Source organism: Ascaphus truei, chromosome 14, assembly GCF_040206685.1.
Source record: "Ascaphus truei isolate aAscTru1 chromosome 14, aAscTru1.hap1, whole genome shotgun sequence".
Classification (NCBI taxonomy): domain Eukaryota; kingdom Metazoa; phylum Chordata; class Amphibia; order Anura; family Ascaphidae; genus Ascaphus; species Ascaphus truei.
In genome coordinates, this window is record NC_134496.1 from 14,527,471 (window position 1) to 14,538,665 (window position 11,195).

At 47.1% G+C, this 11,195-nt stretch overlaps 1 protein-coding gene across 4 annotated transcripts in view; it reads right to left on the reverse strand.

The window, feature by feature from the left end:
* LOC142465634 (neurexin-2-like) overlaps positions 1-11,195 on the reverse strand; it is a 262,948-nt gene that overhangs the window by 178,357 nt on the left and 73,396 nt on the right. The window lies entirely within an intron of this gene.

Below are 11,195 nucleotides of genomic sequence, written 5' to 3' on the forward strand. Positions count from 1 at the left end.
TACTCTATGTCCGAGGTACAGTTCCTCTTCCATCCCAATTAGACACTTAGATGGTTTGAGTGTCAGCCCGCTTTCCCGATCCTATTCAGCACTGCTGCTACATGCCCTAAATGTGATTCCCCGGAATTGCTAAACACAGCTATGTCATCCAGATATATACTTGCAAAGCTTTTCCTCCCTTCCAGTAACCTATTGACCAGGCGTTGAAAGGTGGCCGGGGCATTCTTCATCCCGAATGGCATAACCAAAAATTTATATAAGCCACTCGAAGTGATGAAAGCCGACTTCTCCTGTGCCTCCTGGGTCAGAGGGATTTGCCAGTACACACTGGACAAATCCATGGTAGTAAGATACCTTGCCCCCTTGGCTGCTCGTCCATACGGGGCATGAGATAGGCATCAGACACATCTGAGCATTGAGCTGCTGGTAGTCCATACAGAACTGGGTGGTCCCACCCTTCTTAGGTACCAAGACTACCGGTGAAGCCCAAGGACTCTGAGACGGTACAATTACTTCAAGGGCCAGCATCTCTTCTACCTCCTCCTCTATTCTCCTCTTCACCTCTGCTGATACCCGATAAGCATTCTTATGCAGAGATCTTTGATCTCTGGTGTGGACTGGGTGATCAGTAATATGGGTCCTGCCATGCTTATCTGTGAACAGGTCCTTGTACTTTTCTTGCATAGCTCGTGCCTGCACCCGCTGGGGTGTCTCGAGCTGGGGACCTATCCCTATCTGCTCTACTGTGCCTCCTTTCCTAGCTTCCCCTAGGAGGTCAGTCAGAGCTGGGCTCGCCAGGTCCTCCATCGGCGGGCTACAAATAACCAGCACCGATGCCACACTCGTGAAGTACTCCTTCAACATGTTAATGTGATAGGTTCTACGCCTCCCTGTCTCCTGTACAACATAGTTGCACTCGTTCATCCGCCGGAGTACCGTATACGGGCCAGCCCTGGCAGCCATGAGTTTGTTCTGACGAGTGGGCTTCAGAAAAAGCACTTGCTGCCCAGCGATGAACTCTCAGTTACGTGCATTTTGGTCATACCAAGTCTTCTGACTGGTCTCAGCATCCCTGAGGTTAACCTGTGCCAACCCCATGAGTCGGTCTAACCGGTCTCTGAGAGTTACTACATACTGTAGCACAGAAGCATCAGTATTGGTAGTCTCCCCTTCCCATCCCTCACGGAACAGGTCAAGCGGTCCACAGACCCCGAGACCGTATAGGAGCTCAAAATATGATAACCAGGTGGACTCTTGCGGTACCTCTCAGTACACAAACAGCAAATGCTGTAAATGAGCCTCCCAGTCTCCCTGTTCAGCTTCTACATATATTCGCAGCATCTGCTTCAGGGTATCGTTGAACCGCTCACACAGTCCATTTGTCTGGGGGTGGTAAAGGGCAGTGTGGAGGGATGTCACCCTCCACGCCTTCCAGAGACAGTGGAGCAACTCTGACATGAATTGCCTCCCCTGATCGCTTAGAATCTTGCTAGGGAACCCTACTATGGAAAAAATCCCTATCAGAGCTGCTGCTACCTTAGTAGCCTCAATCGAGGACAGTGCCACAGCCTCAGGGTATAGGGTTGCAAAATCAACCACCGTGAGGATGTAGCGCTTCCCCATCCAGCTAGGAACCATAAGGGGTCCCACAATGTCGACCGCTACCCTCTGGAAAGGTTCACCGATCACCAGTAGTGGTCTCAGTGGGACCCTCACACGGTCACCCAACTTGCCTACCTGCTGGCAGGCATCACAGGAGCGCCAAAAATCTGCCACTGCCCACAATGCCCCAGGCCAATAGAAACACTGCAATAGCCAGGATCTGGTGCGTGTGACCCCCTGATGCCCCGCTAGTGGGATGGAGTGGGCTACCTGTAATAACTGCTGCCTATACTACTCAGGTACCACTAACTGTCTCTTACCAGTCCATACCTTGTCTGGAGCACCCGGGGCTCGCTCTCTGTACAGGAGCCCACGGTGTCAGAGATAGCGATCCAACCCACTCTCAGAGACAGACTCGCACGCCCGGAGTCTCATGCTCTCTAAGGCGGGATCAGACCATACTGCCTCTCTGAACCGTGTACCCTGCTCCGGCCACTAATCCTTTGTCACTAAGTCAGGGGATGAGGAAACATGGATGTTGGAAGGGAGGTCAGGACACAGTACAGACTTGGTCTGGCTTAACTGGTCGATCTCCAGCTAGAACCTCAGGAATCGGTGGTCCCAAAGGCAGTGGGACGGTTATCTCCTCCATGGGCAGGGGTACCAAAGGCTCCTCTGCCTGGGCAAGTGCCTAACTTTGGCTCCTTGTGACTGCGGCCACAAGAGCATCTTCATTTGCAAAAGAGCAGAGGAGGTGTCCCAGGTCATTACCGAGTAGCACATCAGTATTTAATCCTGGCAAAACACCCAAATCTCTCATTCCTAGACCGGCACCCCAGTCGAGAAACACCCTGGCGACCTGGATTGACAGAGGTCCCCCATCTGGCATGGTGACCTGCATCGCTGGTCCAGGGAGCAGATCTTCTGGGCTGACCATATCAGGTCGCACCAGAGTAACTGTAGCACCGGAGTCGATCAGGCCAGCTGCCTGGCGATCTCCGATGGTCACTGGTCACAAATGCTTCCTCAGGACATTATTTGCTTGAAACCTGATGGCTGCAACTGAGTGCCCGGCTGTCTCCACTACTGTGCCGCCTGTAGAGGGTGTAGGGACCGCCGCTTGGGTCCGCTGCTGGACTTGTTGGACGGCTGCTACTCAGTTGGTGCCAGTCCCACGGATGCAACTGGTATTGCTGCTGAAGTGCATTACCCTGAATGGGGGTGACTGAAACGGCGCAGGTCGGGGCAATAGGGCTTCAGGTGCCTGGTCCGGTTACAGTGATAGCATCGCACCTCATGCGCAAATCCTGAAGGCTTGGCTGTATCACACTCAGTGAAAGGCTTTGTCCTCCAGTTTGGGACTGTAGAAGAAGCCTCTGGAGGCTTTTTGGGGCATTTTGGACTGCAGAGGCCACCGTAATCACTCCACCAGGAACCAGAGCAGCTGACGATGCAAGGCAACCTGGGACCCGAGTGAGAGACGCAGAAGGGGAAGCCGTGCATGCAGGTACGCACACAGCAAGGAGCCGAGTCTGGAGTAGGATTGGAGTGCGCCCAAAGTCACTCTCTGCTTTTGACCAGCGGGGAAAGTGTGACTTGTCCTTTCCCCCCCTGTGTTGTTTGTCAATGAAAGTAAAATGTTAATGCCCCATATCGCATGCATCTGTGCTTTCTTTTCTACATGATGTTTTTCAAAGAGTAACCACTTCAGAGGATCATGTTTCACGGAGTTGCAGTATAAGTGATATCAGGGTCTGTTTATATTCACTGGGTTTATTGCACGGTTATATTGCACTGTTATATTCACATTCATTTTGCGCCACGAACACCAGTTTGTTTAGTTTACTGTGTTTTGCCGTCTGGGTTACCGCAAGTGTTTAGGTTGCATCTGAGTTTGCTCACAAAATATAAATTTTATTTGTTTGCGCCTTATTTTGTTCACTTTAAGCCTCTGCAGGCTTATCTGCCCGACTGGCAGGGGTTACCACCGGTGGTGCCACCCGTTTCCTATGCTGGGGTCGGGTGGTCACAAATTCATCTGCCAGGGTGGCTGTCTCCTCGCAGTTGGCTGGCTTGCGGTCAGTGACCCACTCCCGGACCTCTGGCAGACACCTCTGGTAGAACTGCTTCCGAAAGATCAGCTCCTTGTGGGTAAGGGCATTGCACCTTTCTACCCATCGAGTACCCCGGTGTATCAGCAGGGCCATAAAGTCTGTGTGGGTGTCTCGAGCAGTCTTGTCTTCCATCCGGATTCATTCCCGATAGGTCTCCGGATCAACTCCGTATCGTTTCAGCAGGATATTTGTAACGTATTCGGAATCCTCATCTTCCTCGGACTGGATCGCTTCGTATGTCTCCTGTTCCCGTCCGCTCAGCTGCGGGGACAGGAACGTTACCCAGACGGCTGGCGGGAGAGAGCACCGCCGGCACTGTTTTTCAAAGCTCCTCAAGTATCCATCGATATCCGTGGTATACATCTATAACACTGGTGAGTACTGGTGTATACATCTATAAACTTCCCAAAACACTGGTGAGTTATCTTGGGTGGACGGTACTGAGAGTTGCCCCCCCTGGACACAGTAGATGCCAGGGGGTGAACGATGGACTGCATCAGGTGTATTTTCTCTGCTGTGGTAGCTCATGGCTCCAGTATTACTACCATAGCTGCAATTTCCTGAGTGGAGTGAGCCGGGATCCCAGAGACCACAGGTACCCATTGAGGCACAGGGGCGACCTGGACCGGTTCCCCTGGGCTCCGTTCGTCTGATCTCTGCATAGGCAACAGCTCCTGCCAGGTTAGCACTGACAAGTGCATCTTTGTGTTCCTCCGGTGTTGCTTCCAGCTCAGCCTTGCTGCGGCCCTCTGTTTGCAGACCGAAGGTCTCACACTTGGCAGCCACTACTGCATGGTTCCAGGACTGATACCATCCTGATTGGGAAGCCATCTTCGCTTTGTGGCACGGAAAAATGTGATTCCCTGCTTTGTATAACGTGTGTCCGACACTACTTGTTTTGAGAGCTTGCAATCTACGAGCACGTCTTTGTGCCATAAATCCCAGCAGGAACTTATAGCCCAAAGCCTAATGATCCCACCTCTGCCACTAGAAAAAAAAGCCTGTCACGGGAGACCAGGACTTTTAACACTTTTACACCGGGATCAGTCACTCGGCAAAACACAGTAGTGGAATAAAATTAGGTTTATGCGGGTAAACCCGCGTACACACAGAGAAATACAAAATATAAGCAGAAACACACTTACTGGGGGCCTGAGGGTGGCATTTAGGCTAAAATAGGTGCAGGGCACCTGCTTCAGAGGGCATACCCTGACCAGGATATCTACCTGGGCTTCCTGGTCCTCTTTTTGGCTAGAAGCTCTAGCCATGACCGCTACATTCTAAAACGAGAACTTGGACCTCACGTCTGACTCAGCCTCAGCTAGGCAGAGTTTCTTAGCTCCAAAAATGAAGCCGGTTGCTCTGCTATTCGTAACAGAGCAACTTTGGAAAGCCGCCTTTGCATCACCTGCCCAAGTCCCAGGATCGTCTGGTTCTCTGACTTGGTCTTCTCCTTACATACCTTCCGCTGGTCGATGTTCAGCATGGAAGTAGGAGGAGCAACCAATCAGAGCGTGGGAAATCCTCCCTGCCAGCCAATAGGAATAGGGGCTCGTCCTTTGGCTGACGTCAGAGGAGGGGGCGTGCCATGCTGGCTCGGGATGCCCCGTGGGCGGGACATATGAATTGACCAGTGGGAAACGCACCGACATTCTGCCGCTTCCCCCAGTCACCCCATTGCCACCTACTGGGCAGGCTCCACTGAGTCTGGCAAGCCAGAGGGTCCTCCCTGCGGGGGGTCTCTGTTCTCCGGACTCAGTACTCTGCCCTGCCCCAGCCACTTAGCACCCGACACCTCTCAACATCCCGTCTCCTCTTTGAACTACGATGTCTATCCAGACTCTCCGGCACCTACTGTATATGGATGCCTGGGCTGACTGAATAGACATGTATGGTAGAAGCACAAAACATTATAAAACATATTTTAATAAAGTATGGACCTTGGGGAACTTTATACTTATAAAGGAAACAGATTTGGGATATCTAGGCTCGAAAACCAGGAGTCTGGGGGACACCGGGCAGCCCCGGTGTAATTCCACCCGCGTACCGGCAAATGGTGCCTGCACGCCGGGGAGAATTCGGGGATTACCGGTAACTTTGGCCCCCAAACTCCTGCAAACAAAATAATTGCATTTCGACCCAAATATCCCACATAAATCTTACACTCAATAAGTTTCACGTTTCTAGGGCAAAGGGAACATGTAACAGGAAAAGCGGGGTCACTTTATTTCACATGTATAATCCCTGGCCCCTGGTTTATGGTGCTAGGTAGCTGCCAGGGACCCCACGATTTCAGGGGAAACCAGATGGGTTTAACCTTTATTGTCTAGCCTGGTTACCCCCTCCAGTCACAATTACACTGTATCAACAGGTGGAATAAGAGAATCGAATGTGTATTATATGACACTGTAACTGCAGGCAGAACAAAGGAATCTAATGTCTGTTATATTGCAACGTAACTACAGGCAGAATATGAGAATCAAATGTGTGCTATATTACACTGTAACTAAAGGTAGAATAAGAGTATATAATGTGTGTTATATTACACTGTAACTACAGAAAGAATAAAATAATCTAATGTGTGTTATATTGCACTGTAACTACAGGTGGAATAAAGGAATTGAATGTGTGTTATATTACACTGTAACTACAGGTAGAATAAGAGAATATAATGTGTGTTATATTACACTGTAACTACAGGTGGAATAAGAGTATATAATGTGTGTTATATTACACTGTAACTACAGGCGGAATAAGATAATCTAATGTCTGTTATATTACACTGTAACTACAGGCAGAATAAGAGAATATAATGTGTGTTATATTACACTAACTACAGGTGGAATACGAGAATATAATGTGTGTTATATTACACTAACTACAGGTGGAATGAGAGAATATAATGTGTGTTATATTACACTGTAAGTACAGGTGGAATAAGAGTATATAATGTGTGTTATATTACACTGTAACTACAGGCGGAATAAGATAATATAATATGTGTTCTATTACACTGTAACTACAGGTGGAATAAGAGAATATAATGTGTGTTATATTACACTGTAACTACAGAAAGAATAAGAGAATATAATGTGTGCTATATTACACTGTAACTACAAGCGGAATAAGAGAATATAATGTGTGTTATATTACACTGTAACTACAGGCGGAATAAGATAATCTAATGTCTGTTATATTACACTGTAACTACAGGCAGAATAAGAGAATATAATGTGTGTTATATTACACTAACTACAGGTGGAATAAGAGAATATAATGTGTGTTATATTACACTGTAACTACAGAAAGAAAAGATAATCTAATGTGTGTTATATTACACTGTAACTACAGGTGGAATAAGAGAATATAATGTGTGTTATATTACACTGTAACTACAGAAAGAATACCATAATCTAATGTGTGTTATATTACACTGTAACTACAGGCAGAATAAGAGAATATAATGTGTGTTATATTACACCGTAGCTACAGGTGGAATGAGAGAATATAATGTGTGTTATATTACACTGTAACTACAGAAAGAATAAGATAATCTAATGTATGTTATATTACACTGTAACTACAGGTGGAATGAGAGAATATAATGTGTGTTATATTACACTGTAACTACAGAAAGAATAAGATAATCTAATGTGTGTTATATTACACTGTAACTACAGGTGGAATAAGATAATCTAATTTGTGTTATATTACACTGTAACTACAGGTGGAATGAGAGAATATAATGTGTGTTATATTACACTGTAACTACAGGTGGAATAAGATAATCTAATGTGTGTTATATTACAGTGTAACTACAGGTGGAATAAGATAATCTAGTTTGTGTTATATTACACTGTAACTACAGGTGGAATGAGAGAATATAATGTGTGTTATATTACACTGTAACTACAGGTGGAATGAGAGAATATAATGTGTGTTATATTACACTGTAACTACAGAAAGAATAAGATAATCTAATGTATGTTATATTACACTGTAACTACAGGTGGAATGAGAGAATATAATGTGTGTTATATTACACTGTAACTACAGAAAGAATAAGATAATCTAATGTGTGTTATATTACACTGTAACTACAGGTGGAATAAGATAATCTAATTTGTGTTATATTACACTGTAACTACAGGTGGAATGAGAGAATATAATGTGTGTTATATTACACTGTAACTACAGGTGGAATAAGATAATCTAATGTGTGTTATATTACACTGTAACTACAGGCGGAATAAGAGAATCTAATGTCTGTTATATTACACTGTAACTACAGAAAGAATAAGAGAATATAATGTGTGTTATATTACACTGTAACTACAGGCGGAATAAGAGAATCTAATGTGTGTTGCATTACACTGTAACTACAGAAAAATAAGAGAATATAATGTGTGTTATATTACACTGTAACTACAGGCGAAATAAGAGAATCTAATGTGTGTTGTATTACACTGTAACTACAGAAAGAATAAGAGAATATAATGTGTGTTATATTACACTGTAACTACAGATGGAATAAGATAATCTAATGTGTGTTATATTACACTGTAACTACAGGCAGAATAAGAGAATATAATGTGTGTTATATTACACTGTAACTACAGGCAGAATAAGAGAATATAATGTGTGCTATCATCCTCCATAATGTTCACAGCTATCTCTCACTGCTCTTTACAGTACCAGATGCAAAGCTATATGCATGTACATATTCACAGCTATCTCTCACTACCCCTCATAATAAAATATACATGGCTATTTCTCAGTATAAGATGCACAGCTATCTCTCTCTATGACATTCACAGCTATGTCTCACAATATACAATGCACAGCTAACTCTCAAAGGAGAGGATGCACAGCTCTCTCTCTGCGTATGATATACATAGCTATCTCTCACCGCGTAGGATGCACACCTATCTATCTTTCTTTGATATTCACAGCTATCTTTCACACCATAGACAAGCACAGCTATTTCTCTTGATGATATTTGCAGATATCTCTTACAGTTCTATAGGATAATTGTCTATTGTCCAGGGAAGAGCATGTCATAGTCACAGAGCATCTGACTCTTATCTGTGAGACACCACATGGAGACCGCACATAGAGACAGACCCCTGGGGGAGGAGAGAAGGGAGCAAGAGGGGGAGAGACAGGGAGAGTGAGAGAGGAGGGGGAGAAGCAGGGAGAGAGAAGAGAGGTAGAGGGGGAGAGAGAGAGAGAGAGAAGGTCAGCAAGAGAGAGACAGAGAGAGGTAGATAAAGAGAGAGAGATGGGGAAAAGAGAAAGGGGAGCGACAGAGTACGATGGAGAATGGGAGAGATGGGGAGGTGAGACAGAGGGAGAGAGAGTGAGAGGGTAGAAAGGGAGAGGGAGAGAGAGGGAGAGAGAGGGAGAGAGAGAGGGAGAGAGAGGGAGAGGTGAGACAGAGGGAGAGAGTGAGAGGATAGAAAAGGAGAAAGAGAGAGAGGAGGGGAGGTGAGACAGGGAGGAGGGAAGAAAAGTCAGAGGGGTCCAAAAAGTCTAAAATCTCTTCACAGTGTATATCTCACTAACGCTCAATAATTCTGTTGCTTACAATATTCATGTCCCTCTCTCCTTCCCTACCTCTCCCTCCCTCTCTCCTTCCCTACCTCTCCCTCCCTCTCTCCTTCCAGCCCTCGCCTTCTCTCCCTCCCGCTCTCCATCCCTCTCTCCTATCCCTCTCTCCTTCCCTACCTCTCCCTCCCTCTCTCCTTCCCTACCTTTCCCTCCCTCTCTCCTTCCAGCCCTCGCCTTCTCTCCCTCCCGCTCTCCATCCCTCTCTCCTATCCCTCTCTCCTTCCAGCCCTCTCCTGCTCCCCCTCCCTCTCTCCTTCCCTACCTCTCCCTCCCTCTCTCCTTCCAGCCTTCGCCTTCTCTCCCTCCCTCTCTCCTTACATCCCTCTCCTGCTCCCCCTCCCTCTCTCCTTCCCTACCTCTCCCTCCCTCTCTCCTTCCAGCCCTCGCCTTCTCTCCCTCCCTCTCTCCTTAGATCCCTCTCTTGCTCCCCCTCCCTCTCTCCTTCCCTACCTCTCCCTCCCTCTCTCCTTAGATCCCTCTCTTGCTCCCCCTCCCTCTTTCCTTCCATCTCTCTCCCGCTCTCCATCCCTCTCTCCTATCCCTCTCTCCTTCCAGCCCTCTCTCCTATCTCGCTCTCCTTCCCTAGCTCTCCCTCTCTCCTTCCAGTCCTCTCCCTCTCTCCTTCCATCCCTCTCCCTCTCCTTCCCTACCCCTTTATCCTTCCCTACCACTCTCTTCTTCCATCCGACCCCCTCTCTCTCCCTTTCCATATCTCTCTCACTTTTACAACCTGTCCCCGTCTCTCTCTCACTCTCAATTCCTGACATTCTCTTCATTTCCCTCTCTACCTCACTTATAATTTCCTTTTCCTCTCTCCTCTTCCTGCCTCTCTTACCCCCTCCCTCCTTACCAATCTCACCCCATCCCCTCTTTCCTTAATCAATGTGTTACTTGCTATCCCTGTCTCTGCTTTATTTACTCTTGTATGCCCCGTTACCACTCTCCCACCTCCTCTTATTCCATAGTCAACCACTCGTCTTTCCTACTTCCTAATCCTTTTCTATATATCCCCACCCCCTCTCTCTCTTTCCTCCTCCCCTCCCCCCTTTCACTCTCTCCCTCCGTGTAATTTAACCTCTCTCTTACACCCTTTCCTCTTTTTCTCCCCTCACAACCTCATTCATAGTTCCTTCTCCCTTCACTATTTCACTCCCAAATCTTTCATTCCTCCTACTTATCCTTCTCTATCTCGCTCTCTGTATCCCCCCTCTCTCCCTTCTCTCCCCTCTCTCCCCTCTCTCCCCCTCTTAGCCTTTCTCTGTACTTTTCTCTTACTCTTAGGCTGCGTACCCCGTGTCGATGACCCCGCTCATGCTTGAGAGCGGGGACGTCGCCTCAAACACAATTGTATCTGTCTCGGTTAGCGCCTAGCGCCCTGCGAGCGTACGCGCACCGTGTGAGCGTGGCCGGACAGATTAAAATTGATTGTACTGACCGCGCCAAGCGCAGACAGTAGCAGCGTGGATAAAGCCTTACACTACTGCACGAAAACTCCCATACAAAAAAATGAGCACTATTTCACATTATTGAGTAAGCCCGTGCACACACTCCCTCTCTCTCCCTCCTCCTCTCCCAAACCCCTCCTCCTCATTATTTCGAAATATCTCTTCTACTTTTTCTATCTCCCTCCCCTTTTATCTCCCTCCACCTCTATCCCCCCCCCCCCCTCTATCTCTCTTCTATTGTCCCTCTCTTTTTCTATGGCTTTCTCAATTCCTCTCTTTCCCCTCCTCCCCCCTCTCGTTCCCTCTTTTCCTCCCATCCCTTTTCTCCCTTTCCCGAGGACGTCTCTCTTGATTTTCAGTCGCGCTCTCCCATTAAAGTCTAATTAACATAATTTGCATAATGTTTGCTCATTATTATGCTCAG